This window comes from Engystomops pustulosus, chromosome 9, assembly GCF_040894005.1.
Source record: "Engystomops pustulosus chromosome 9, aEngPut4.maternal, whole genome shotgun sequence".
In the NCBI taxonomy this organism is placed as follows: domain Eukaryota; kingdom Metazoa; phylum Chordata; class Amphibia; order Anura; family Leptodactylidae; genus Engystomops; species Engystomops pustulosus.
This window is the reverse complement of record NC_092419.1, coordinates 67,673,177-67,694,892: the sequence shown is the minus strand read 5'-3', so window position 1 is coordinate 67,694,892 and position 21,716 is coordinate 67,673,177. Positions and strand designations below refer to the sequence as shown.

General features: G+C 45.7%; 89 pseudogenes; all 89 read left to right on the top strand.

Annotated features, from left to right (window-relative positions):
* The first annotated feature begins 60 nt into the window (after positions 1–60).
* Positions 61–179, top strand: LOC140100225 (5S ribosomal RNA; annotated as a pseudogene).
* A 259-nt stretch (positions 180–438) lies between these two features.
* Positions 439–557, top strand: LOC140093559 (5S ribosomal RNA; annotated as a pseudogene).
* Positions 558–627: 70 nt separating this feature from the next.
* Positions 628–746, top strand: LOC140100224 (5S ribosomal RNA; annotated as a pseudogene).
* A 70-nt stretch (positions 747–816) lies between these two features.
* On the top strand, positions 817–935 carry LOC140100223 (5S ribosomal RNA; annotated as a pseudogene).
* Positions 936–1,005: 70 nt separating this feature from the next.
* Positions 1,006–1,124, top strand: LOC140092483 (5S ribosomal RNA; annotated as a pseudogene).
* Positions 1,125–1,194: 70 nt separating this feature from the next.
* On the top strand, positions 1,195–1,313 carry LOC140100222 (5S ribosomal RNA; annotated as a pseudogene).
* Positions 1,314–1,383: 70 nt separating this feature from the next.
* Positions 1,384–1,502, top strand: LOC140082350 (5S ribosomal RNA; annotated as a pseudogene).
* Positions 1,503–1,572: 70 nt separating this feature from the next.
* On the top strand, positions 1,573–1,691 carry LOC140100221 (5S ribosomal RNA; annotated as a pseudogene).
* A 70-nt stretch (positions 1,692–1,761) lies between these two features.
* LOC140093326 (5S ribosomal RNA) lies at positions 1,762–1,880 on the top strand (annotated as a pseudogene).
* Positions 1,881–1,950: 70 nt separating this feature from the next.
* On the top strand, positions 1,951–2,069 carry LOC140092941 (5S ribosomal RNA; annotated as a pseudogene).
* A 448-nt stretch (positions 2,070–2,517) lies between these two features.
* Positions 2,518–2,636, top strand: LOC140084308 (5S ribosomal RNA; annotated as a pseudogene).
* Positions 2,637–2,706: 70 nt separating this feature from the next.
* LOC140100219 (5S ribosomal RNA) lies at positions 2,707–2,825 on the top strand (annotated as a pseudogene).
* A 70-nt stretch (positions 2,826–2,895) lies between these two features.
* LOC140094938 (5S ribosomal RNA) lies at positions 2,896–3,014 on the top strand (annotated as a pseudogene).
* Positions 3,015–3,084: 70 nt separating this feature from the next.
* Positions 3,085–3,203, top strand: LOC140082349 (5S ribosomal RNA; annotated as a pseudogene).
* A 70-nt stretch (positions 3,204–3,273) lies between these two features.
* LOC140085964 (5S ribosomal RNA) lies at positions 3,274–3,392 on the top strand (annotated as a pseudogene).
* Positions 3,393–3,462: 70 nt separating this feature from the next.
* Positions 3,463–3,581, top strand: LOC140093324 (5S ribosomal RNA; annotated as a pseudogene).
* Positions 3,582–3,651: 70 nt separating this feature from the next.
* Positions 3,652–3,770, top strand: LOC140100218 (5S ribosomal RNA; annotated as a pseudogene).
* Positions 3,771–3,840: 70 nt separating this feature from the next.
* Positions 3,841–3,959, top strand: LOC140091459 (5S ribosomal RNA; annotated as a pseudogene).
* A 70-nt stretch (positions 3,960–4,029) lies between these two features.
* Positions 4,030–4,148, top strand: LOC140082348 (5S ribosomal RNA; annotated as a pseudogene).
* Positions 4,149–4,218: 70 nt separating this feature from the next.
* On the top strand, positions 4,219–4,337 carry LOC140100216 (5S ribosomal RNA; annotated as a pseudogene).
* A 70-nt stretch (positions 4,338–4,407) lies between these two features.
* On the top strand, positions 4,408–4,526 carry LOC140093322 (5S ribosomal RNA; annotated as a pseudogene).
* Positions 4,527–4,596: 70 nt separating this feature from the next.
* On the top strand, positions 4,597–4,715 carry LOC140092940 (5S ribosomal RNA; annotated as a pseudogene).
* A 448-nt stretch (positions 4,716–5,163) lies between these two features.
* Positions 5,164–5,282, top strand: LOC140084307 (5S ribosomal RNA; annotated as a pseudogene).
* A 70-nt stretch (positions 5,283–5,352) lies between these two features.
* LOC140100215 (5S ribosomal RNA) lies at positions 5,353–5,471 on the top strand (annotated as a pseudogene).
* Positions 5,472–5,541: 70 nt separating this feature from the next.
* LOC140090411 (5S ribosomal RNA) lies at positions 5,542–5,660 on the top strand (annotated as a pseudogene).
* A 259-nt stretch (positions 5,661–5,919) lies between these two features.
* LOC140084306 (5S ribosomal RNA) lies at positions 5,920–6,038 on the top strand (annotated as a pseudogene).
* A 70-nt stretch (positions 6,039–6,108) lies between these two features.
* LOC140100214 (5S ribosomal RNA) lies at positions 6,109–6,227 on the top strand (annotated as a pseudogene).
* Positions 6,228–6,297: 70 nt separating this feature from the next.
* LOC140100213 (5S ribosomal RNA) lies at positions 6,298–6,416 on the top strand (annotated as a pseudogene).
* Positions 6,417–6,486: 70 nt separating this feature from the next.
* Positions 6,487–6,605, top strand: LOC140100212 (5S ribosomal RNA; annotated as a pseudogene).
* A 259-nt stretch (positions 6,606–6,864) lies between these two features.
* LOC140100211 (5S ribosomal RNA) lies at positions 6,865–6,983 on the top strand (annotated as a pseudogene).
* A 70-nt stretch (positions 6,984–7,053) lies between these two features.
* On the top strand, positions 7,054–7,172 carry LOC140091458 (5S ribosomal RNA; annotated as a pseudogene).
* Positions 7,173–7,242: 70 nt separating this feature from the next.
* Positions 7,243–7,361, top strand: LOC140082347 (5S ribosomal RNA; annotated as a pseudogene).
* Positions 7,362–7,431: 70 nt separating this feature from the next.
* On the top strand, positions 7,432–7,550 carry LOC140086334 (5S ribosomal RNA; annotated as a pseudogene).
* A 70-nt stretch (positions 7,551–7,620) lies between these two features.
* LOC140093321 (5S ribosomal RNA) lies at positions 7,621–7,739 on the top strand (annotated as a pseudogene).
* Positions 7,740–7,809: 70 nt separating this feature from the next.
* On the top strand, positions 7,810–7,928 carry LOC140092939 (5S ribosomal RNA; annotated as a pseudogene).
* A 448-nt stretch (positions 7,929–8,376) lies between these two features.
* On the top strand, positions 8,377–8,495 carry LOC140084305 (5S ribosomal RNA; annotated as a pseudogene).
* Positions 8,496–8,565: 70 nt separating this feature from the next.
* On the top strand, positions 8,566–8,684 carry LOC140100210 (5S ribosomal RNA; annotated as a pseudogene).
* A 70-nt stretch (positions 8,685–8,754) lies between these two features.
* LOC140100208 (5S ribosomal RNA) lies at positions 8,755–8,873 on the top strand (annotated as a pseudogene).
* Positions 8,874–8,943: 70 nt separating this feature from the next.
* Positions 8,944–9,062, top strand: LOC140082346 (5S ribosomal RNA; annotated as a pseudogene).
* Positions 9,063–9,132: 70 nt separating this feature from the next.
* LOC140091457 (5S ribosomal RNA) lies at positions 9,133–9,251 on the top strand (annotated as a pseudogene).
* A 70-nt stretch (positions 9,252–9,321) lies between these two features.
* Positions 9,322–9,440, top strand: LOC140082345 (5S ribosomal RNA; annotated as a pseudogene).
* Positions 9,441–9,510: 70 nt separating this feature from the next.
* LOC140100207 (5S ribosomal RNA) lies at positions 9,511–9,629 on the top strand (annotated as a pseudogene).
* A 70-nt stretch (positions 9,630–9,699) lies between these two features.
* Positions 9,700–9,818, top strand: LOC140093320 (5S ribosomal RNA; annotated as a pseudogene).
* Positions 9,819–9,888: 70 nt separating this feature from the next.
* Positions 9,889–10,007, top strand: LOC140092937 (5S ribosomal RNA; annotated as a pseudogene).
* Positions 10,008–10,455: 448 nt separating this feature from the next.
* Positions 10,456–10,574, top strand: LOC140084304 (5S ribosomal RNA; annotated as a pseudogene).
* Positions 10,575–10,644: 70 nt separating this feature from the next.
* LOC140100206 (5S ribosomal RNA) lies at positions 10,645–10,763 on the top strand (annotated as a pseudogene).
* A 70-nt stretch (positions 10,764–10,833) lies between these two features.
* On the top strand, positions 10,834–10,952 carry LOC140090409 (5S ribosomal RNA; annotated as a pseudogene).
* Positions 10,953–11,211: 259 nt separating this feature from the next.
* On the top strand, positions 11,212–11,330 carry LOC140084302 (5S ribosomal RNA; annotated as a pseudogene).
* A 70-nt stretch (positions 11,331–11,400) lies between these two features.
* On the top strand, positions 11,401–11,519 carry LOC140100204 (5S ribosomal RNA; annotated as a pseudogene).
* A 70-nt stretch (positions 11,520–11,589) lies between these two features.
* LOC140100203 (5S ribosomal RNA) lies at positions 11,590–11,708 on the top strand (annotated as a pseudogene).
* Positions 11,709–11,778: 70 nt separating this feature from the next.
* LOC140100202 (5S ribosomal RNA) lies at positions 11,779–11,897 on the top strand (annotated as a pseudogene).
* Positions 11,898–12,156: 259 nt separating this feature from the next.
* On the top strand, positions 12,157–12,275 carry LOC140100201 (5S ribosomal RNA; annotated as a pseudogene).
* A 70-nt stretch (positions 12,276–12,345) lies between these two features.
* LOC140091456 (5S ribosomal RNA) lies at positions 12,346–12,464 on the top strand (annotated as a pseudogene).
* Positions 12,465–12,534: 70 nt separating this feature from the next.
* On the top strand, positions 12,535–12,653 carry LOC140082343 (5S ribosomal RNA; annotated as a pseudogene).
* A 70-nt stretch (positions 12,654–12,723) lies between these two features.
* Positions 12,724–12,842, top strand: LOC140086333 (5S ribosomal RNA; annotated as a pseudogene).
* Positions 12,843–12,912: 70 nt separating this feature from the next.
* LOC140093319 (5S ribosomal RNA) lies at positions 12,913–13,031 on the top strand (annotated as a pseudogene).
* A 70-nt stretch (positions 13,032–13,101) lies between these two features.
* LOC140092936 (5S ribosomal RNA) lies at positions 13,102–13,220 on the top strand (annotated as a pseudogene).
* Positions 13,221–13,668: 448 nt separating this feature from the next.
* On the top strand, positions 13,669–13,787 carry LOC140084300 (5S ribosomal RNA; annotated as a pseudogene).
* Positions 13,788–13,857: 70 nt separating this feature from the next.
* On the top strand, positions 13,858–13,976 carry LOC140100200 (5S ribosomal RNA; annotated as a pseudogene).
* Positions 13,977–14,046: 70 nt separating this feature from the next.
* Positions 14,047–14,165, top strand: LOC140100199 (5S ribosomal RNA; annotated as a pseudogene).
* A 70-nt stretch (positions 14,166–14,235) lies between these two features.
* LOC140082342 (5S ribosomal RNA) lies at positions 14,236–14,354 on the top strand (annotated as a pseudogene).
* A 70-nt stretch (positions 14,355–14,424) lies between these two features.
* LOC140091455 (5S ribosomal RNA) lies at positions 14,425–14,543 on the top strand (annotated as a pseudogene).
* Positions 14,544–14,613: 70 nt separating this feature from the next.
* On the top strand, positions 14,614–14,732 carry LOC140082341 (5S ribosomal RNA; annotated as a pseudogene).
* A 70-nt stretch (positions 14,733–14,802) lies between these two features.
* LOC140100197 (5S ribosomal RNA) lies at positions 14,803–14,921 on the top strand (annotated as a pseudogene).
* A 70-nt stretch (positions 14,922–14,991) lies between these two features.
* LOC140093318 (5S ribosomal RNA) lies at positions 14,992–15,110 on the top strand (annotated as a pseudogene).
* A 70-nt stretch (positions 15,111–15,180) lies between these two features.
* Positions 15,181–15,299, top strand: LOC140092935 (5S ribosomal RNA; annotated as a pseudogene).
* A 448-nt stretch (positions 15,300–15,747) lies between these two features.
* LOC140084299 (5S ribosomal RNA) lies at positions 15,748–15,866 on the top strand (annotated as a pseudogene).
* A 70-nt stretch (positions 15,867–15,936) lies between these two features.
* Positions 15,937–16,055, top strand: LOC140100196 (5S ribosomal RNA; annotated as a pseudogene).
* Positions 16,056–16,125: 70 nt separating this feature from the next.
* LOC140100195 (5S ribosomal RNA) lies at positions 16,126–16,244 on the top strand (annotated as a pseudogene).
* Positions 16,245–16,314: 70 nt separating this feature from the next.
* LOC140082340 (5S ribosomal RNA) lies at positions 16,315–16,433 on the top strand (annotated as a pseudogene).
* Positions 16,434–16,503: 70 nt separating this feature from the next.
* On the top strand, positions 16,504–16,622 carry LOC140089011 (5S ribosomal RNA; annotated as a pseudogene).
* Positions 16,623–16,692: 70 nt separating this feature from the next.
* LOC140100194 (5S ribosomal RNA) lies at positions 16,693–16,811 on the top strand (annotated as a pseudogene).
* Positions 16,812–16,881: 70 nt separating this feature from the next.
* Positions 16,882–17,000, top strand: LOC140082339 (5S ribosomal RNA; annotated as a pseudogene).
* Positions 17,001–17,070: 70 nt separating this feature from the next.
* Positions 17,071–17,189, top strand: LOC140100192 (5S ribosomal RNA; annotated as a pseudogene).
* A 70-nt stretch (positions 17,190–17,259) lies between these two features.
* Positions 17,260–17,378, top strand: LOC140093317 (5S ribosomal RNA; annotated as a pseudogene).
* Positions 17,379–17,448: 70 nt separating this feature from the next.
* Positions 17,449–17,567, top strand: LOC140100191 (5S ribosomal RNA; annotated as a pseudogene).
* Positions 17,568–17,637: 70 nt separating this feature from the next.
* On the top strand, positions 17,638–17,756 carry LOC140092934 (5S ribosomal RNA; annotated as a pseudogene).
* Positions 17,757–18,204: 448 nt separating this feature from the next.
* On the top strand, positions 18,205–18,323 carry LOC140084298 (5S ribosomal RNA; annotated as a pseudogene).
* A 70-nt stretch (positions 18,324–18,393) lies between these two features.
* Positions 18,394–18,512, top strand: LOC140100190 (5S ribosomal RNA; annotated as a pseudogene).
* A 70-nt stretch (positions 18,513–18,582) lies between these two features.
* Positions 18,583–18,701, top strand: LOC140080638 (5S ribosomal RNA; annotated as a pseudogene).
* A 440-nt stretch (positions 18,702–19,141) lies between these two features.
* LOC140084297 (5S ribosomal RNA) lies at positions 19,142–19,260 on the top strand (annotated as a pseudogene).
* Positions 19,261–19,330: 70 nt separating this feature from the next.
* LOC140100189 (5S ribosomal RNA) lies at positions 19,331–19,449 on the top strand (annotated as a pseudogene).
* Positions 19,450–19,519: 70 nt separating this feature from the next.
* LOC140100188 (5S ribosomal RNA) lies at positions 19,520–19,638 on the top strand (annotated as a pseudogene).
* A 70-nt stretch (positions 19,639–19,708) lies between these two features.
* Positions 19,709–19,827, top strand: LOC140082338 (5S ribosomal RNA; annotated as a pseudogene).
* Positions 19,828–20,275: 448 nt separating this feature from the next.
* LOC140084295 (5S ribosomal RNA) lies at positions 20,276–20,394 on the top strand (annotated as a pseudogene).
* Positions 20,395–20,464: 70 nt separating this feature from the next.
* On the top strand, positions 20,465–20,583 carry LOC140100186 (5S ribosomal RNA; annotated as a pseudogene).
* A 70-nt stretch (positions 20,584–20,653) lies between these two features.
* LOC140080637 (5S ribosomal RNA) lies at positions 20,654–20,772 on the top strand (annotated as a pseudogene).
* Positions 20,773–21,023: 251 nt separating this feature from the next.
* On the top strand, positions 21,024–21,142 carry LOC140085392 (5S ribosomal RNA; annotated as a pseudogene).
* A 432-nt stretch (positions 21,143–21,574) lies between these two features.
* On the top strand, positions 21,575–21,693 carry LOC140100185 (5S ribosomal RNA; annotated as a pseudogene).
* Positions 21,694–21,716: the final 23 nt, after the last annotated feature.

The following is a 21,716-nucleotide window of genomic DNA, read 5'->3' as shown; positions in this document are numbered from 1 at the left end:
TGAAAATTGTGTTAGTTTCTCTATGAGATAGTAAAAGAAGGTTCAAATTGAACAGCTGCTGTCAACGGCCATTCTAAGCTGAATGTGCCTGCTCTCGTCAGATCGCAGCAGCAATGCAGCTTAAGGCTTGGCAAGTACCAGCATGGGAGACTGGCTGGGAATCCCAAGTTCCGTTGACCTTTCTGAACCTGAAAATTGTTAGTTTCTCTGTCAAAGATGGTAAAAGAAGGTTCAAATTGAACAGCTGCTGTCAACGGCCATTCTAAGCTGAATGTGCCTGCTCTCGTCAGATCGCAACAGCAATGTAGCTTAAGGCTTGGCAAGTACCAGCATGGGAGACTGGCTGCGAATCCCAAGTTCCGTTGACCTTTTTGAACCTGAAAATTGTGTTAGTTTCTCTATGAGATAGTAAAAGAAGGTTCAAACTGAACAGCTGCTGTCAACGGCCATTCTAAGCTGAATGTGCCTGCTCTCGTCAGATCGCAGCATCAATGCAGATTAAGGCTTGGCAAGTACCAGCATGGGAGACTGGCTGGGAATCCCAAGTTCCGTTGACCTTTTTGAACCTGAAAATTGTGTTAGTTTCTCTATGAGATAGTAAAAGAAGGTTCAAATTGAACAGCTGCTGTCAACGGCCATTCTAAGCTGAATGTGCCTGCTCTCGTCAGATCGCAGCAGCAATGCAGCTTAAGGCTTGGCAAGTACCAGCATGGGAGACTGGCTGGGAATCCCAAGTTCCGTTGACCTTTTTGAACCTGAAAATTGTTAGTTTCTCTGTCAAAGATGGTAAAAGAAGGTTCAAATTGAACAGCTGCTGTCAACGGCCATTCTAAGCTGAATGTGCCTGCTCTCGTCAGATCGCAGCAGCAATGCAGCTTAAGGCTTGGCAAGTACCAGCATGGGAGACTGGCTGGGAATCCCAAGTTCCGTTGACCTTTTTGAACCTGAAAATTGTTAGTTTCTCTGTCAAAGATGGTAAAAGAAGGTTCAAATTGAACAGCTGCTGTCAACGGCCATTCTAAGCTGAATGTGCCTGCTCTCGTCAGATCGCAACAACAATGTAGCTTAAGGCTTGGCAAGTACCAGCATGGGAGACTGGCTGGGAATCCCAAGTTCCGTTGACCTTTTTGAACCTGAAAATTGTGTTAGTTTCTCTATGAGATAGTAAAAGAAGGTTCAAACTGAACAGCTGCTGTCAACGGCCATTCTAAGCTGAATGTGCCTGCTCTCGTCAGATCGCAGCAGCAATGCAGCTTAAGGCTTGGCAAGTACCAGCATGGGAGACTGGCTGGGAATCCCAAGTTCCGTTGACCTTTTTGAACCTGAAAATTGTGTTAGTTTCTCTATGAGATAGTAAAAGAAGGTTCAAATTGAACAGCTGCTGTCAACGGCCATTCTAAGCTGAATGTGCCTGCTCTCATCAGATCGCAGCAGCAATGTAGCTTAAGGCTTGGCAAGTACCAGCATGGGAGACTGGCTGGGAATCCCAAGTTCCGTTGACCTTTTTGAACCTGAAAATTGTGTTAGTTTCTCTATGAGATAGTAAAAGAAGGTTCAAATTGAACAGCTGCTGTCAACGGCCATTCTAAGCTGAATGTGCCTGCTCTCGTCAGATCGCAGCAGCAATGCAGCTTAAGGCTTGGCAAGTACCAGCATGGGAGACTGGCTGGGAATCCCAAGTTCCGTTGACCTTTTTGAACCTGAAAATTGTTAGTTTCTCTGTCAAAGATGGTAAAAGAAGGTTCAAATTGAACAGCTGCTGTCAACGGCCATTCTAAGCTGAATGTGCCTGCTCTCGTCAGATCGCAACAGCAATGTAGCTTAAGGCTTGGCAAGTACCAGCATGGGAGACTGGCTGGGAATCCCAAGTTCCGTTGACCTTTTTGAACCTGAAAATTGTGTTAGTTTCTCTATGAGATAGTAAAAGAAGGTTCAAATTGAACAGCTGCTGTCAACGGCCATTCTAAGCTGAATGTGCCTGCTCTCGTCAGATCGCAGCAGCAATGCAGCTTAAGGCTTGGCAAGTAACAGCATGGGAGACTGGCTGGGAATCCCAAGTTCTGTTGACCTTTTTGAACCTGAAAATTGTGTTAGTTTCTCTATGAGATAGTAAAAGAAGGTTCAAATTGAACAGCTGCTGTCAACGGCCATTCTAAGCTGAATGTGCCTGCTCTCGTCAGATCGCAGCAGCATTGCAGCTTAAGGCTTGGCAAGTACCAGCATGGGAGACTGGCTGGGAATCCCAAGTTCTATTGACCTTTTTGAACCTGAAAATTGTGTTAGTTTCTCTATGAGATAGTAAAAGAAGGTTCAAATTGAACAGCTGCTGTCAACGGCCATTCTAAGCTGAATGCGCGTGCTCTTGTCGGATCACAGCAGCGATGCAGCTTAAGGCTTGGCAAGTACCAGCATGGGAGACTGGCTGCGAATCCCAAGTTCCGTTGACCTTTTTGAACCTGAAAATTGTGTTAGTTTCTCTATGAGATAGTAAAAGAAGGTTCAAACTGAACAGCTGCTGTCAACGGCCATTCTAAGCTGAATGTGCCTGCTCTCGTCAGATCGCAGCATCAATGCAGCTTAAGGCTTGGCAAGTACCAGCATGGGAGACTGGCTGGGAATCCCAAGTTCCGTTGACCTTTTTGAACCTGAAAATTGTGTTAGTTTCTCTATGAGATAGTAAAAGAAGGTTCAAATTGAACAGCTGCTGTCAACGGCCATTCTAAGCTGAATGTGCCTGCTCTCGTCAGATCGCAGCAGCAATGCAGCTTAAGGCTTGGCAAGTACCAGCATGGGAGACTGGCTGGGAATCCCAAGTTCCGTTGACCTTTTTGAACCTGAAAATTGTTAGTTTCTCTGTCAAAGATGGTAAAAGAAGGTTCAAATTGAACAGCTGCTGTCAACGGCCATTCTAAGCTGAATGTGCCTGCTCTCGTCAGATCGCAGCAGCAATGCAGCTTAAGGCTTGGCAAGTACCAGCATGGGAGACTGGCTGGGAATCCCAACTTCCGTTGACCTTTTTGAACCTGAAATTTGTGTTAGTTTCTCTATGAGATAGTAAAAGAAGGTTCAAATTGAACAGCTGCTGTCAACGGCCATTCTAAGCTGAATGTGCCTGCTCTCATCAGATCGCAGCAGCAATGTAGCTTAAGGCTTGGCAAGTACCAGCATGGGAGACTGGCTGGGAATCCCAAGTTCCGTTGACCTTTTTGAACCTGAAAATTGTGTTAGTTTCTCTATGAGATATTAAAAGAAGGTTCAAATTGAACAGCTGCTGTCATCGGCCATTCTAAGCTGAATGTGCCTGCTCTCGTCAGATCGCAGCAGCAATGCAGCTTAAGGCTTGGCAAGTACCAGCATGGGAGACTGGCTGGGAATCCCAAGTTCCGTTGACCTTTTTGAACCTGAAAATTGTTAGTTTCTCTGTCAAAGATGGTAAAAGAAGGTTCAAATTGAACAGCTGCTGTCAACGGCCATTCTAAGCTGAATGTGCCTGCTCTCGTCAGATCGCAACAGCAATGTAGCTTAAGGCTTGGCAAGTACCAGCATGGGAGACTGGCTGGGAATCCCAAGTTCCGTTGACCTTTTTGAACCTGAAAATTGTGTTAGTTTCTCTATGAGATAGTAAAAGAAGGTTCAAACTGAACAGCTGCTGTCAACGGCCATTCTAAGCTGAATGTGCCTGCTCTCGTCAGATCGCAGCAGCAATGCAGCTTAAGGCTTGGCAAGTACCAGCATGGGAGACTGGCTGGGAATCCCAAGTTCCGTTGACCTTTTTGAACCTGAAAATTGTGTTAGTTTCTCTATGAGATAGTAAAAGAAGGTTCAAATTGAACAGCTGCTGTCAACGGCCATTCTAAGCTGAATGTGCCTGCTCTCGTCAGATCGCAGCAGCAATGCAGCTTAAGGCTTGGCAAGTAACAGCATGGGAGACTGGCTGGGAATCCCAAGTTCCGTTGACCTTTTTGAACCTGAAAATTGTGTTAGTTTCTCTATGAGATAGTAAAAGAAGGTTCAAATTGAACAGCTGCTGTCAACGGCCATTCTAAGCTGAATGTGCCTGCTCTCATCAGATCGCAGCAGCAATGTAGCTTAAGGCTTGGCAAGTACCAGCATGGGAGACTGGCTGGGAATCCCAAGTTCCGTTGACCTTTTTGAACCTGAAAATTGTGTTAGTTTCTCTATGAGATAGTAAAAGAAGGTTCAAATTGAACAGCTGCTGTCAACGGCCATTCTAAGCTGAATGTGCCTGCTCTCGTCAGATCGCAGCAGCAATGCAGCTTAAGGCTTGGCAAGTACCAGCATGGGAGACTGGCTGGGAATCCCAAGTTCCGTTGACCTTTTTGAACCTGAAAATTGTTAGTTTCTCTGTCAAAGATGGTAAAAGAAGGTTCAAATTGAACAGCTGCTGTCAACGGCCATTCTAAGCTGAATGTGCCTGCTCTCGTCAGATCGCAACAGCAATGTAGCTTAAGGCTTGGCAAGTACCAGCATGGGAGACTGGCTGGGAATCCCAAGTTCCGTTGACCTTTTTGAACCTGAAAATTGTGTTAGTTTCTCTATGAGATAGTAAAAGAAGGTTCAAATTGAACAGCTGCTGTCAACGGCCATTCTAAGCTGAATGTGCCTGCTCTCGTCAGATCGCAGCAGCAATGCAGCTTAAGGCTTGGCAAGTAACAGCATGGGAGACTGGCTGGGAATCCCAAGTTCTGTTGACCTTTTTGAACCTGAAAATTGTGTTAGTTTCTCTATGAGATAGTAAAAGAAGGTTCAAATTGAACAGCTGCTGTCAACGGCCATTCTAAGCTGAATGTGCCTGCTCTCGTCAGATCGCAGCAGCATTGCAGCTTAAGGCTTGGCAAGTACCAGCATGGGAGACTGGCTGGGAATCCCAAGTTCTATTGACCTTTTTGAACCTGAAAATTGTGTTAGTTTCTCTATGAGATAGTAAAAGAAGGTTCAAATTGAACAGCTGCTGTCAACGGCCATTCTAAGCTGAATGCGCGTGCTCTTGTCGGATCACAGCAGCGATGCAGCTTAAGGCTTGGCAAGTACCAGCATGGGAGACTGGCTGCGAATCCCAAGTTCCGTTGACCTTTTTGAACCTGAAAATTGTGTTAGTTTCTCTATGAGATAGTAAAAGAAGGTTCAAACTGAACAGCTGCTGTCAACGGCCATTCTAAGCTGAATGTGCCTGCTCTCGTCAGATCGCAGCATCAATGCAGCTTAAGGCTTGGCAAGTACCAGCATGGGAGACTGGCTGGGAATCCCAAGTTCCGTTGACCTTTTTGAACCTGAAAATTGTGTTAGTTTCTCTATGAGATAGTAAAAGAAGGTTCAAATTGAACAGCTGCTGTCAACGGCCATTCTAAGCTGAATGTGCCTGCTCTCGTCAGATCGCAGCAGCAATGCAGCTTAAGGCTTGGCAAGTACCAGCATGGGAGACTGGCTGGGAATCCCAAGTTCCGTTGACCTTTTTGAACCTGAAAATTGTTAGTTTCTCTGTCAAAGATGGTAAAAGAAGGTTCAAATTGAACAGCTGCTGTCAACGGCCATTCTAAGCTGAATGTGCCTGCTCTCGTCAGATCGCAGCAGCAATGCAGCTTAAGGCTTGGCAAGTACCAGCATGGGAGACTGGCTGGGAATCCCAAGTTCTATTGACCTTTTTGAACCTGAAAATTGTGTTAGTTTCTCTATGAGATAGTAAAAGAAGGTTCAAATTGAACAGCTGCTGTCAACGGCCATTCTAAGCTGAATGCGCGTGCTCTTGTCGGATCACAGCAGCGATGCAGCTTAAGGCTTGGCAAGTACCAGCATGGGAGACTGGCTGCGAATCCCAAGTTCCGTTGACCTTTTTGAACCTGAAAATTGTGTTAGTTTCTCTATGAGATAGTAAAAGAAGGTTCAAACTGAACAGCTGCTGTCAACGGCCATTCTAAGCTGAATGTGCCTGCTCTCGTCAGATCGCAGCATCAATGCAGCTTAAGGCTTGGCAAGTACCAGCATGGGAGACTGGCTGGGAATCCCAAGTTCCGTTGACCTTTTTGAACCTGAAAATTGTGTTAGTTTCTCTATGAGATAGTAAAAGAAGGTTCAAATTGAACAGCTGCTGTCAACGGCCATTCTAAGCTGAATGTGCCTGCTCTCGTCAGATCGCAGCAGCAATGCAGCTTAAGGCTTGGCAAGTACCAGCATGGGAGACTGGCTGGGAATCCCAAGTTCCGTTGACCTTTTTGAACCTGAAAATTGTTAGTTTCTCTGTCAAAGATGGTAAAAGAAGGTTCAAATTGAACAGCTGCTGTCAACGGCCATTCTAAGCTGAATGTGCCTGCTCTCGTCAGATCGCAGCAGCAATGCAGCTTAAGGCTTGGCAAGTACCAGCATGGGAGACTGGCTGGGAATCCCAAGTTCCGTTGACCTTTTTGAACCTGAAAATTGTGTTAGTTTCTCTATGAGATAGTAAAAGAAGGTTCAAATTGAACAGCTGCTGTCAACGGCCATTCTAAGCTGAATGTGCCTGCTCTCGTCAGATCGCAGCAGCAATGCAGCTTAAGGCTTGGCAAGTACCAGCATGGGAGACTGGCTGGGAATCCCAAGTTCCGTTGACCTTTTTGAACCTGAAAATTGTTAGTTTCTCTGTCAAAGATGGTAAAAGAAGGTTCAAATTGAACAGCTGCTGTCAACGGCCATTCTAAGCTGAATGTGCCTGCTCTCGTCAGATCGCAACAGCAATGTAGCTTAACGCTTGGCAAGTACCAGCATGGGAGACTGGCTGGGAATCCCAAGTTCCGTTGACCTTTTTGAACCTGAAAATTGTGTTAGTTTCTCTATGAGATAGTAAAAGAAGGTTCAAACTGAACAGCTGCTGTCAACGGCCATTCTAAGCTGAATGTGCCTGCTCTCGTCAGATCGCAGCAGCAATGCAGCTTAAGGCTTGGCAAGTACCAGCATGGGAGACTGGCTGGGAATCCCAAGTTCCGTTGACCTTTTTGAACCTGAAAATTGTGTTAGTTTCTCTATGAGATAGTAAAAGAAGGTTCAAATTGAACAGCTGCTGTCAACGGCCATTCTAAGCTGAATGTGCCTGCTCTCGTCAGATCGCAGCAGCAATGCAGCTTAAGGCTTGGCAAGTAACAGCATGGGAGACTGGCTGGGAATCCCAAGTTCCGTTGACCTTTTTGAACCTGAAAATTGTGTTAGTTTCTCTATGAGATAGTAAAAGAAGGTTCAAATTGAACAGCTGCTGTCAACGGCCATTCTAAGCTGAATGTGCCTGCTCTCATCAGATCGCAGCAGCAATGTAGCTTAAGGCTTGGCAAGTACCAGCATGGGAGACTGGCTGGGAATCCCAAGTTCCGTTGACCTTTTTGAACCTGAAAATTGTGTTAGTTTCTCTATGAGATAGTAAAAGAAGGTTCAAATTGAACAGCTGCTGTCAACGGCCATTCTAAGCTGAATGTGCCTGCTCTCGTCAGATCGCAGCAGCAATGCAGCTTAAGGTTTGGCAAGTACCAGCATGGGAGACTGGCTGGGAATCCCAAGTTCCGTTGACCTTTTTGAACCTGAAAATTGTTAGTTTCTCTGTCAAAGATGGTAAAAGAAGGTTCAAATTGAACAGCTGCTGTCAACGGCCATTCTAAGCTGAATGTGCCTGCTCTCGTCAGATCGCAACAGCAATGTAGCTTAAGGCTTGGCAAGTACCAGCATGGGAGACTGGCTGGGAATCCCAAGTTCCGTTGACCTTTTTGAACCTGAAAATTGTGTTAGTTTCTCTATGAGATAGTAAAAGAAGGTTCAAATTGAACAGCTGCTGTCAACGGCCATTCTAAGCTGAATGTGCCTGCTCTCGTCAGATCGCAGCAGCAATGCAGCTTAAGGCTTGGCAAGTAACAGCATGGGAGACTGGCTGGGAATCCCAAGTTCTGTTGACCTTTTTGAACCTGAAAATTGTGTTAGTTTCTCTATGAGATAGTAAAAGAAGGTTCAAATTGAACAGCTGCTGTCAACGGCCATTCTAAGCTGAATGTGCCTGCTCTCGTCAGATCGCAGCAGCATTGCAGCTTAAGGCTTGGCAAGTACCAGCATGGGAGACTGGCTGGGAATCCCAAGTTCTATTGACCTTTTTGAACCTGAAAATTGTGTTAGTTTCTCTATGAGATAGTAAAAGAAGGTTCAAATTGAACAGCTGCTGTCAACGGCCATTCTAAGCTGAATGCGCGTGCTCTTGTCGGATCACAGCAGCGATGCAGCTTAAGGCTTGGCAAGTACCAGCATGGGAGACTGGCTGCGAATCCCAAGTTCCGTTGACCTTTTTGAACCTGAAAATTGTGTTAGTTTCTCTATGAGATAGTAAAAGAAGGTTCAAACTGAACAGCTGCTGTCAACGGCCATTCTAAGCTGAATGTGCCTGCTCTCGTCAGATCGCAGCATCAATGCAGCTTAAGGCTTGGCAAGTACCAGCATGGGAGACTGGCTGGGAATCCCAAGTTCCGTTGACCTTTTTGAACCTGAAAATTGTGTTAGTTTCTCTATGAGATAGTAAAAGAAGGTTCAAATTGAACAGCTGCTGTCAACGGCCATTCTAAGCTGAATGTGCCTGCTCTCGTCAGATCGCAGCAGCAATGCAGCTTAAGGCTTGGCAAGTACCAGCATGGGAGACTGGCTGGGAATCCCAAGTTCCGTTGACCTTTTTGAACCTGAAAATTGTTAGTTTCTCTGTCAAAGATGGTAAAAGAAGGTTCAAATTGAACAGCTGCTGTCAACGGCCATTCTAAGCTGAATGTGCCTGCTCTCGTCAGATCGCAGCAGCAATGCAGCTTAAGGCTTGGCAAGTACCAGCATGGGAGACTGGCTGGGAATCCCAAGTTCCGTTGACCTTTTTGAACCTGAAAATTGTGTTAGTTTCTCTATGAGATAGTAAAAGAAGGTTCAAATTGAACAGCTGCTGTCAACGGCCATTCTAAGCTGAATGTGCCTGCTCTCATCAGATCGCAGCAGCAATGTAGCTTAAGGCTTGGCAAGTACCAGCATGGGAGACTGGCTGGGAATCCCAAGTTCCGTTGACCTTTTTGAACCTGAAAATTGTGTTAGTTTCTCTATGAGATAGTAAAAGAAGGTTCAAATTGAACAGCTGCTGTCAACGGCCATTCTAAGCTGAATGTGCCTGCTCTCGTCAGATCGCAGCAGCAATGCAGCTTAAGGCTTGGCAAGTAACAGCATGGGAGACTGGCTGGGAATCCCAAGTTCCGTTGACCTTTTTGAACCTGAAAATTGTGTTAGTTTCTCTATGAGATAGTAAAAGAAGGTTCAAATTGAACAGCTGCTGTCAACGGCCATTCTAAGCTGAATGTGCCTGCTCTCATCAGATCGCAGCAGCAATGTAGCTTAAGGCTTGGCAAGTACCAGCATGGGAGACTGGCTGGGAATCCCAAGTTCCGTTGACCTTTTTGAACCTGAAAATTGTGTTAGTTTCTCTATGAGATAGTAAAAGAAGGTTCAAATTGAACAGCTGCTGTCAACGGCCATTCTAAGCTGAATGTGCCTGCTCTCGTCAGATCGCAGCAGCAATGCAGCTTAAGGCTTGGCAAGTACCAGCATGGGAGACTGGCTGGGAATCCCAAGTTCCGTTGACCTTTTTGAACCTGAAAATTGTTAGTTTCTCTGTCAAAGATGGTAAAAGAAGGTTCAAATTGAACAGCTGCTGTCAACGGCCATTCTAAGCTGAATGTGCCTGCTCTCGTCAGATCGCAACAGCAATGTAGCTTAAGGCTTGGCAAGTACCAGCATGGGAGACTGGCTGGGAATCCCAAGTTCCGTTGACCTTTTTGAACCTGAAAATTGTGTTAGTTTCTCTATGAGATAGTAAAAGAAGGTTCAAATTGAACAGCTGCTGTCAACGGCCATTCTAAGCTGAATGTGCCTGCTCTCGTCAGATCGCAGCAGCAATGCAGCTTAAGGCTTGGCAAGTAACAGCATGGGAGACTGGCTGGGAATCCCAAGTTCTGTTGACCTTTTTGAACCTGAAAATTGTGTTAGTTTCTCTATGAGATAGTAAAAGAAGGTTCAAATTGAACAGCTGCTGTCAACGGCCATTCTAAGCTGAATGTGCCTGCTCTCGTCAGATCGCAGCAGCATTGCAGCTTAAGGCTTGGCAAGTACCAGCATGGGAGACTGGCTGGGAATCCCAAGTTCTATTGACCTTTTTGAACCTGAAAATTGTGTTAGTTTCTCTATGAGATAGTAAAAGAAGGTTCAAATTGAACAGCTGCTGTCAACGGCCATTCTAAGCTGAATGCGCGTGCTCTTGTCGGATCACAGCAGCGATGCAGCTTAAGGCTTGGCAAGTACCAGCATGGGAGACTGGCTGCGAATCCCAAGTTCCGTTGACCTTTTTGAACCTGAAAATTGTGTTAGTTTCTCTATGAGATAGTAAAAGAAGGTTCAAACTGAACAGCTGCTGTCAACGGCCATTCTAAGCTGAATGTGCCTGCTCTCGTCAGATCGCAGCATCAATGCAGCTTAAGGCTTGGCAAGTACCAGCATGGGAGACTGGCTGGGAATCCCAAGTTCCGTTGACCTTTTTGAACCTGAAAATTGTGTTAGTTTCTCTATGAGATAGTAAAAGAAGGTTCAAATTGAACAGCTGCTGTCAACGGCCATTCTAAGCTGAATGTGCCTGCTCTCGTCAGATCGCAGCAGCAATGCAGCTTAAGGCTTGGCAAGTACCAGCATGGGAGACTGGCTGGGAATCCCAAGTTCCGTTGACCTTTTTGAACCTGAAAATTGTTAGTTTCTCTGTCAAAGATGGTAAAAGAAGGTTCAAATTGAACAGCTGCTGTCAACGGCCATTCTAAGCTGAATGTGCCTGCTCTCGTCAGATCGCAGCAGCAATGCAGCTTAAGGCTTGGCAAGTACCAGCATGGGAGACTGGCTGGGAATCCCAAGTTCTATTGACCTTTTTGAACCTGAAAATTGTGTTAGTTTCTCTATGAGATAGTAAAAGAAGGTTCAAATTGAACAGCTGCTGTCAACGGCCATTCTAAGCTGAATGCGCGTGCTCTTGTCGGATCACAGCAGCGATGCAGCTTAAGGCTTGGCAAGTACCAGCATGGGAGACTGGCTGCGAATCCCAAGTTCCGTTGACCTTTTTGAACCTGAAAATTGTGTTAGTTTCTCTATGAGATAGTAAAAGAAGGTTCAAACTGAACAGCTGCTGTCAACGGCCATTCTAAGCTGAATGTGCCTGCTCTCGTCAGATCGCAGCATCAATGCAGCTTAAGGCTTGGCAAGTACCAGCATGGGAGACTGGCTGGGAATCCCAAGTTCCGTTGACCTTTTTGAACCTGAAAATTGTGTTAGTTTCTCTATGAGATAGTAAAAGAAGGTTCAAATTGAACAGCTGCTGTCAACGGCCATTCTAAGCTGAATGTGCCTGCTCTCGTCAGATCGCAGCAGCAATGCAGCTTAAGGCTTGGCAAGTACCAGCATGGGAGACTGGCTGGGAATCCCAAGTTCCGTTGACCTTTTTGAACCTGAAAATTGTTAGTTTCTCTGTCAAAGATGGTAAAAGAAGGTTCAAATTGAACAGCTGCTGTCAACGGCCATTCTAAGCTGAATGTGCCTGCTCTCGTCAGATCGCAGCAGCAATGCAGCTTAAGGCTTGGCAAGTACCAGCATGGGAGACTGGCTGGGAATCCCAAGTTCCGTTGACCTTTTTGAACCTGAAAATTGTGTTAGTTTCTCTATGAGATAGTAAAAGAAGGTTCAAATTGAACAGCTGCTGTCAACGGCCATTCTAAGCTGAATGTGCCTGCTCTCGTCAGATCGCAGCAGCAATGCAGCTTAAGGCTTGGCAAGTACCAGCATGGGAGACTGGCTGGGAATCCCAAGTTCCGTTGACCTTTTTGAACCTGAAAATTGTTAGTTTCTCTGTCAAAGATGGTAAAAGAAGGTTCAAATTGAACAGCTGCTGTCAACGGCCATTCTAAGCTGAATGTGCCTGCTCTCGTCAGATCGCAACAGCAATGTAGCTTAACGCTTGGCAAGTACCAGCATGGGAGACTGGCTGGGAATCCCAAGTTCCGTTGACCTTTTTGAACCTGAAAATTGTGTTAGTTTCTCTATGAGATAGTAAAAGAAGGTTCAAACTGAACAGCTGCTGTCAACGGCCATTCTAAGCTGAATGTGCCTGCTCTCGTCAGATCGCAGCAGCAATGCAGCTTAAGGCTTGGCAAGTACCAGCATGGGAGACTGGCTGGGAATCCCAAGTTCCGTTGACCTTTTTGAACCTGAAAATTGTGTTAGTTTCTCTATGAGATAGTAAAAGAAGGTTCAAATTGAACAGCTGCTGTCAACGGCCATTCTAAGCTGAATGTGCCTGCTCTCGTCAGATCGCAGCAGCAATGCAGCTTAAGGCTTGGCAAGTAACAGCATGGGAGACTGGCTGGGAATCCCAAGTTCCGTTGACCTTTTTGAACCTGAAAATTGTGTTAGTTTCTCTATGAGATAGTAAAAGAAGGTTCAAATTGAACAGCTGCTGTCAACGGCCATTCTAAGCTGAATGTGCCTGCTCTCATCAGATCGCAGCAGCAATGTAGCTTAAGGCTTGGCAAGTACCAGCATGGGAGACTGGCTGGGAATCCCAAGTTCCGTTGACCTTTTTGAACCTGAAAATTGTGTTAGTTTCTCTATGAGATAGTAAAAGAAGGTTCAAATTGAACAGCTGCTGTCAACGGCCATTCTAAGCTGAATGTGCCTGCTCTCGTCAGATCGCAGCAGCAATGCAGCTTAAGGTTTGGCAAGTACCAGCATGGGAGACTGGCTGGGAATCCCAAGTTCCGTTGACCTTTTTGAACCTGAAAATTGTTAGTTTCTCTGTCAAAGATGGTAAAAGAAGGTTCAAATTGAACAGCTGCTGTCAACGGCCATTCTAAGCTGAATGTGCCTGCTCTCGTCAGATCGCAACAGCAATGTAGCTTAAGGCTTGGCAAGTACCAGCATGGGAGACTGGCTGGGAATCCCAAGTTCCGTTGACCTTTTTGAACCTGAAAATTGTGTTAGTTTCTCTATGAGATAGTAAAAGAAGGTTCAAATTGAACAGCTGCTGTCAACGGCCATTCTAAGCTGAATGTGCCTGCTCTCGTCAGATCGCAGCAGCAATGCAGCTTAAGGCTTGGCAAGTAACAGCATGGGAGACTGGCTGGGAATCCCAAGTTCTGTTGACCTTTTTGAACCTGAAAATTGTGTTAGTTTCTCTATGAGATAGTAAAAGAAGGTTCAAATTGAACAGCTGCTGTCAACGGCCATTCTAAGCTGAATGTGCCTGCTCTCGTCAGATCGCAGCAGCATTGCAGCTTAAGGCTTGGCAAGTACCAGCATGGGAGACTGGCTGGGAATCCCAAGTTCTATTGACCTTTTTGAACCTGAAAATTGTGTTAGTTTCTCTATGAGATAGTAAAAGAAGGTTCAAATTGAACAGCTGCTGTCAACGGCCATTCTAAGCTGAATGCGCGTGCTCTTGTCGGATCACAGCAGCGATGCAGCTTAAGGCTTGGCAAGTACCAGCATGGGAGACTGGCTGCGAATCCCAAGTTCCGTTGACCTTTTTGAACCTGAAAATTGTGTTAGTTTCTCTATGAGATAGTAAAAGAAGGTTCAAACTGAACAGCTGCTGTCAACGGCCATTCTAAGCTGAATGTGCCTGCTCTCGTCAGATCGCAGCATCAATGCAGCTTAAGGCTTGGCAAGTACCAGCATGGGAGACTGGCTGGGAATCCCAAGTTCCGTTGACCTTTTTGAACCTGAAAATTGTGTTAGTTTCTCTATGAGATAGTAAAAGAAGGTTCAAATTGAACAGCTGCTGTCAACGGCCATTCTAAGCTGAATGTGCCTGCTCTCGTCAGATCGCAGCAGCAATGCAGCTTAAGGCTTGGCAAGTACCAGCATGGGAGACTGGCTGGGAATCCCAAGTTCCGTTGACCTTTTTGAACCTGAAAATTGTTAGTTTCTCTGTCAAAGATGGTAAAAGAAGGTTCAAATTGAACAGCTGCTGTCAACGGCCATTCTAAGCTGAATGTGCCTGCTCTCGTCAGATCGCAGCAGCAATGCAGCTTAAGGCTTGGCAAGTACCAGCATGGGAGACTGGCTGGGAATCCCAAGTTCCGTTGACCTTTTTGAACCTGAAAATTGTGTTAGTTTCTCTATGAGATAGTAAAAGAAGGTTCAAATTGAACAGCTGCTGTCAACGGCCATTCTAAGCTGAATGTGCCTGCTCTCATCAGATCGCAGCAGCAATGTAGCTTAAGGCTTGGCAAGTACCAGCATGGGAGACTGGCTGGGAATCCCAAGTTCCGTTGACCTTTTTGAACCTGAAAATTGTGTTAGTTTCTCTATGAGATAGTAAAAGAAGGTTCAAATTGAACAGCTGCTGTCAACGGCCATTCTAAGCTGAATGTGCCTGCTCTCGTCAGATCGCAGCAGCAATGCAGCTTAAGGCTTGGCAAGTAACAGCATGGGAGACTGGCTGGGAATCCCAAGTTCCGTTGACCTTTTTGAACCTGAAAATTGTGTTAGTTTCTCTATGAGATAGTAAAAGAAGGTTCAAATTGAACAGCTGCTGTCAACGGCCATTCTAAGCTGAATGTGCCTGCTCTCATCAGATCGCAGCAGCAATGTAGCTTAAGGCTTGGCAAGTACCAGCATGGGAGACTGGCTGGGAATCCCAAGTTCCGTTGACCTTTTTGAACCTGAAAATTGTGTTAGTTTCTCTATGAGATAGTAAAAGAAGGTTCAAATTGAACAGCTGCTGTCAACGGCCATTCTAAGCTGAATGTGCCTGCTCTCGTCAGATCGCAGCAGCAATGCAGCTTAAGGCTTGGCAAGTACCAGCATGGGAGACTGGCTGGGAATCCCAAGTTCCGTTGACCTTTTTGAACCTGAAAATTGTTAGTTTCTCTGTCAAAGATGGTAAAAGAAGGTTCAAATTGAACAGCTGCTGTCAACGGCCATTCTAAGCTGAATGTGCCTGCTCTCGTCAGATCGCAACAGCAATGTAGCTTAAGGCTTGGCAAGTACCAGCATGGGAGACTGGCTGGGAATCCCAAGTTCCGTTGACCTTTTTGAACCTGAAAATTGTGTTAGTTTCTCTATGAGATAGTAAAAGAAGGTTCAAATTGAACAGCTGCTGTCAACGGCCATTCTAAGCTGAATGTGCCTGCTCTCGTCAGATCGCAGCAGCAATGCAGCTTAAGGCTTGGCAAGTAACAGCATGGGAGACTGGCTGGGAATCCCAAGTTCTGTTGACCTTTTTGAACCTGAAAATTGTGTTAGTTTCTCTATGAGATAGTAAAAGAAGGTTCAAATTGAACAGCTGCTGTCAACGGCCATTCTAAGCTGAATGTGCCTGCTCTCGTCAGATCGCAGCAGCATTGCAGCTTAAGGCTTGGCAAGTACCAGCATGGGAGACTGGCTGGGAATCCCAAGTTCTATTGACCTTTTTGAACCTGAAAATTGTGTTAGTTTCTCTATGAGATAGTAAAAGAAGGTTCAAATTGAACAGCTGCTGTCAACGGCCATTCTAAGCTGAATGCGCGTGCTCTTGTCGGATCACAGCAGCGATGCAGCTTAAGGCTTGGCAAGTACCAGCATGGGAGACTGGCTGCGAATCCCAAGTTCCGTTGACCTTTTTGAACCTGAAAATTGTGTTAGTTTCTCTATGAGATAGTAAAAGAAGGTTCAAACTGAACAGCTGCTGTCAACGGCCATTCTAAGCTGAATGTGCCTGCTCTCGTCAGATCGCAGCATCAATGCAGCTTAAGGCTTGGCAAGTACCAGCATGGGAGACTGGCTGGGAATCCCAAGTTCCGTTGACCTTTTTGAACCTGAAAATTGTGTTAGTTTCTCTATGAGATAGTAAAAGAAGGTTCAAATTGAACAGCTGCTGTCAACGGCCATTCTAAGCTGAATGTGCCTGCTCTCGTCAGATCGCAGCAGCAATGCAGCTTAAGGCTTGGCAAGTACCAGCATGGGAGACTGGCTGGGAATCCCAAGTTCCGTTGACCTTTTTGAACCTGAAAATTGTTAGTTTCTCTGTCAAAGATGGTAAAAGAAGGTTCAAATTGAACAGCTGCTGTCAACGGCCATTCTAAGCTGAATGTGCCTGCTCTCGTCAGATCGCAGCAGCAATGCAGCTTAAGGCTTGGCAAGTACCAGCATGGGAGACTGGCTGGGAATCCCAAGTTCCGTTGACCTTTTTGAACCTGAAAATTGTGTTAGTTTCTCTATGAGATAGTAAAAGAAGGTTCAAATTGAACAGCTGCTGTCAACGGCCATTCTAAGCTGAATGTGCCTGCTCTCATCAGATCGCAGCAGCAATGTAGCTTAAGGCTTGGCAAGTACCAGCATGGGAGACTGGCTGGGAATCCCAAGTTCCGTTGACCTTTTTGAACCTGAAAATTGTGTTAGTTTCTCTATGAGATAGTAAAAGAAGGTTCAAATTGAACAGCTGCTGTCAACGGCCATTCTAAGCTGAATGTGCCTGCTCTTGTCAGATCGCAGCAGCAATGCAGCTTAAGGCTTGGCAAGTACCAGCATGGGAGACTGGCTGGGAATCCCAAGTTCCGTTGACCTTTTTGAACCTGAAAATTGTTAGTTTCTCTGTCAAAGATGGTAAAAGAAGGTTCAAATTGAACAGCTGCTGTCAACGGCCATTCTAAGCTGAATGTGCCTGCTCTCGTCAGATCGCAGCAGCAATGCAGCTTAAGGCTTGGCAAGTACCAGCATGGGAGACTGGCTGGGAATCCCAAGTTCCGTTGACCTTTTTGAACCTGAAAATTGTGTTAGTTTCTCTATGAGATAGTAAAAGAAGGTTCAAATTGAACAGCTGCTGTCAACGGCCATTCTAAGCTGAATGTGCCTGCTCTCATCAGATCGCAGCAGCAATGTAGCTTAAGGCTTGGCAAGTACCAGCATGGGAGACTGGCTGGGAATCCCAAGTTCCGTTGACCTTTTTGAACCTGAAAATTGTGTTAGTTTCTCTATGAGATAGTAAAAGAAGGTTCAAATTGAACAGCTGCTGTCAACGGCCATTCTAAGCTGAATGTGCCTGCTCTCGTCAGATCGCAGCAGCAATGCAGCTTAAGGCTTGGCAAGTACCAGCATGGGAGACTGGCTGGGAATCCCAAGTTCCGTTGACCTTTTTGAACCTGAAAATTGTTAGTTTCTCTGTCAAAGATGGTAAAAGAAGGTTCAAATTGAACAGCTGCTGTCAACGGCCATTCTAAGCTGAATGTGCCTGCTCTCGTCAGATCGCAACAGCAATGTAGCTTAAGGCTTGGCAAGTACCAGCATGGGAGACTGGCTGGGAATCCCAAGTTCCGTTGACCTTTTTGAACCTGAAAATTGTGTTAGTTTCTCTATGAGATAGTAAAAGAAGGTTCAAACTGAACAGCTGCTGTCAACGGCCATTCTAAGCTGAATGTGCCTGCTCTCGTCAGATCGCAGCAGCAATGCAGCTTAAGGCTTGGCAAGTACCAGCATGGGAGACTGGCTGGGAATCCCAAGTTCCGTTGACCTTTTTGAACCTGAAAATTGTGTTAGTTTCTCTATGAGATAGTAAAAGAAGGTTCAAATTGAACAGCTGCTGTCAACGGCCATTCTAAGCTGAATGTGCCTGCTCTCGTCAGATCGCAGCAGCAATGCAGCTTAAGGCTTGGCAAGTAACAGCATGGGAGACTGGCTGGGAATCCCAAGTTCTGTTGACCTTTTTGAACCTGAAAATTGTGTTAGTTTCTCTATGAGATAGTAAAAGAAGGTTCAAATTGAACAGCTGCTGTCAACGGCCATTCTAAGCTGAATGTGCCTGCTCTCGTCAGATCGCAGCAGCATTGCAGCTTAAGGCTTGGCAAGTACCAGCATGGGAGACTGGCTGGGAATCCCAAGTTCTATTGACCTTTTTGAACCTGAAAATTGTGTTAGTTTCTCTATGAGATAGTAAAAGAAGGTTCAAATTGAACAGCTGCTGTCAACGGCCATTCTAAGCTGAATGCGCGTGCTCTTGTCGGATCACAGCAGCGATGCAGCTTAAGGCTTGGCAAGTACCAGCATGGGAGACTGGCTTCGAATCCCAAGTTCCGTTGACCTTTTTGAACCTGAAAATTGTGTTAGTTTCTCTATGAGATAGTAAAAGAAGGTTCAAACTGAACAGCTGCTGTCAACGGCCATTCTAAGCTGAATGTGCCTGCTCTCGTCAGATCGCAGCATCAATGCAGCTTAAGGCTTGGCAAGTACCAGCATGGGAGACTGGCTGGGAATCCCAAGTTCCGTTGACCTTTTTGAACCTGAAAATTGTGTTAGTTTCTCTATGAGATAGTAAAAGAAGGTTCAAATTGAACAGCTGCTGTCAACGGCCATTCTAAGCTGAATGTGCCTGCTCTCGTCAGATCGCAGCAGCAATGCAGCTTAAGGCTTGGCAAGTACCAGCATGGGAGACTGGCTGGGAATCCCAAGTTCCGTTGACCTTTTTGAACCTGAAAATTGTGTTAGTTTCTCTATGAGATAGTAAAAGAAAGTAGAAATTAGGCAGCTGCTGTCAACGGCCATTCTAAGCTGAATGTGCCTGCTCTCGTCAGATCGCAGCAGCAATGCAGCTTAAGGCTTGGCAAGTACCAGCATGGGAGACTGGCTGGGAATCCCAAGTTCTGTTGACCTTTTTGAACCTGAAAATTGTGTTAGTTTCTCTATGAGATAGTAAAAGAAGGTTCAAATTGAACAGCTGCTGTCAACGGCCATTCTAAGCTGAATGTGCCTGCTCTCATCAGATCGCAGCAGCTTAAGGCTTGGCAAGTACCAGCATGGGAGACTGGCTGGGAATCCCAAGTTCTATTGACCTTTTTGAACCTGAAAATTGTGTTAGTTTCTCTATGAGATAGTAAAAGAAGGTTCAAATTGAACAGCTGCTGTCAACGGCCATTCTAAGCTGAATGCGCGTGCTATTGTCGGATCACAGCAGCGATGCAGCTTAAGGCTTGGCAAGTACCAGCATGGGAGACTGGCTGCGAATCCCAAGTTCCGTTGACCTTTTTGAACCTGAAAATTGTGTTAGTTTCTCTATGAGATAGTAAAAGAAGGTTCAAACTGAACAGCTGCTGTCAACGGCCATTCTAAGCTGAATGTGCCTGCTCTCGTCAGATCGCAGCATCAATGCAGCTTAAGGCTTGGCAAGTACCAGCATGGGAGACTGGCTGGGAATCCCAAGTTCCGTTGACCTTTTTGAACCTGAAAATTGTGTTAGTTTCTCTATGAGATAGTAAAAGAAGGTTCAAATTGAACAGCTGCTGTCAACGGCCATTCTAAGCTGAATGTGCCTGCTCTCGTCAGATCGCAGCAGCAATGCAGCTTAAGGCTTGGCAAGTACCAGCATGGGAGACTGGCTGGGAATCCCAAGTTCCGTTGACCTTTTTGAACCTGAAAATTGTTAGTTTCTCTGTCAAAGATGGTAAAAGAAGGTTCAAATTGAACAGCTGCTGTCAACGGCCATTCTAAGCTGAATGTGCCTGCTCTCGTCAGATCGCAGCAGCAATGCAGCTTAAGGCTTGGCAAGTACCAGCATGGGAGACTGGCTGGGAATCCCAAGTTCCGTTGACCTTTTTGAACCTGAAAATTGTGTTAGTTTCTCTATGAGATAGTAAAAGAAGGTTCAAATTGAACAGCTGCTGTCAACGGCCATTCTAAGCTGAATGTGCCTGCTCTCATCAGATCGCAGCAGCAATGTAGCTTAAGGCTTGGCAAGTACCAGCATGGGAGACTGGCTGGGAATCCCAAGTTCCGTTGACCTTTTTGAACCTGAAAATTGTGTTAGTTTCTCTATGAGATAGTAAAAGAAGGTTCAAATTGAACAGCTGCTGTCAACGGCCATTCTAAGCTGAATGTGCCTGCTCTCGTCAGATCGCAGCAGCATTGCAGCTTAAGGCTTGGCAAGTACCAGCATGGGAGACTGGCTGGGAATCCCAAGTTCTATTGACCTTTTTGAACCTGAAAATTGTGTTAGTTTCTCTATGAGATAGTAAAAGAAGGTTCAAATTGAACAGCTGCTGTCAACGGCCATTCTAAGCTGAATGCGCGTGCTCTTGTCGGATCACAGCAGCGATGCAGCTTAAGGCTTGGCAAGTACCAGCATGGGAGACTGGCTTCGAATCCCAAGTTCCGTTGACCTTTTTGAACCTGAAAATTGTGTTAGTTTCTCTATGAGATAGTAAAAGAAGGTTCAAACTGAACAGCTGCTGTCAACGGCCATTCTAAGCTGAATGTGCCTGCTCTCGTCAGATCGCAGCATCAATGCAGCTTAAGGCTTGGCAAGTACCAGCATGGGAGACTGGCTGGGAATCCCAAGTTCCGTTGACCTTTTTGAACCTGAAAATTGTGTTAGTTTCTCTATGAGATAGTAAAAGAAGGTTCAAATTGAACAGCTGCTGTCAACGGCCATTCTAAGCTGAATGTGCCTGCTCTCGTCAGATCGCAGCAGCAATGCAGCTTAAGGCTTGGCAAGTACCAGCATGGGAGACTGGCTGGGAATCCCAAGTTCCGTTGACCTTTTTGAACCTGAAAATTGTGTTAGTTTCTCTATGAGATAGTAAAAGAAAGTAGAAATTAGGCAGCTGCTGTCAACGGCCATTCTAAGCTGAATGTGCCTGCTCTCGTCAGATCGCAGCAGCAATGCAGCTTAAGGCTTGGCAAGTACCAGCATGGGAGACTGGCTGGGAATCCCAAGTTCTGTTGACCTTTTTGAACCTGAAAATTGTGTTAGTTTCTCTATGAGATAGTAAAAGAAGGTTCAAATTGAACAGCTGCTGTCAACGGCCATTCTAAGCTGAATGTGCCTGCTCTCATCAGATCGCAGCAGCTTAAGGCTTGGCAAGTACCAGCATGGGAGACTGGCTGGGAATCCCAAGTTCCGTTGACCTTTTTGAACCTGAAAATTGTGTTAGTTTCTCTATGAGATAGTAAAAGAAGGTTCAAACTGAACAGCTGCTGTCAACGGCCATTCTAAGCTGAATGTGCCTGCTCTCGTCAGATCGCAGCAGCAATGCAGCTTAAGGCTTGGCAAGTACCAGCATGGGAGACTGGCTTGGAATCCCAAGTTCCGTTGACCTTTTTGAACCTGAAAATTGTGTTAGTTTCTCTATGAGATAGTAAAAGAAGGTTCAAATTGAACAGCTGCTGTCAACAGCCATTCTAAGCTGAATGCGCCTGCTCTCGTCAGATCGCAGCAGCTTAAGGCTTGGCAAGTACCAGCATGGGAGACTGGCTGGGAATCCCAAGTTCCGTTGACCTTTTTGAACCTGAAAATTGTGTTAGTTTCTCTATGAGATAGTAAAAGAAGGTTCAAATTGAACAGCTGCTGTCAACAGCCATTCTAAGCTGAATGTGCCTGCTCTCGTCAGATCGCAGCAGCTTAAGGCTTGGCAAGTACCAGCATGGGAGACTGGCTGGGAATCCCAAGTTCCGTTGACCTTTTTGAACCTGAAAATTGTGTTAGTTTCTCTATGAGATAGTAAAAGAAGGTTCAAATTGAACAGCTGCTGTCAACGGCCATTCTAAGCTGAATGTGCCTGCTCTCGTCAGATCGCAGCAGCAATGCAGCTTAAGGCTTGGCAAGTACCAGCATGGGAGACTGGCTGGGAATCCCAAGTTCCGTTGACCTTTTTGAACCTGAAAATTGTGTT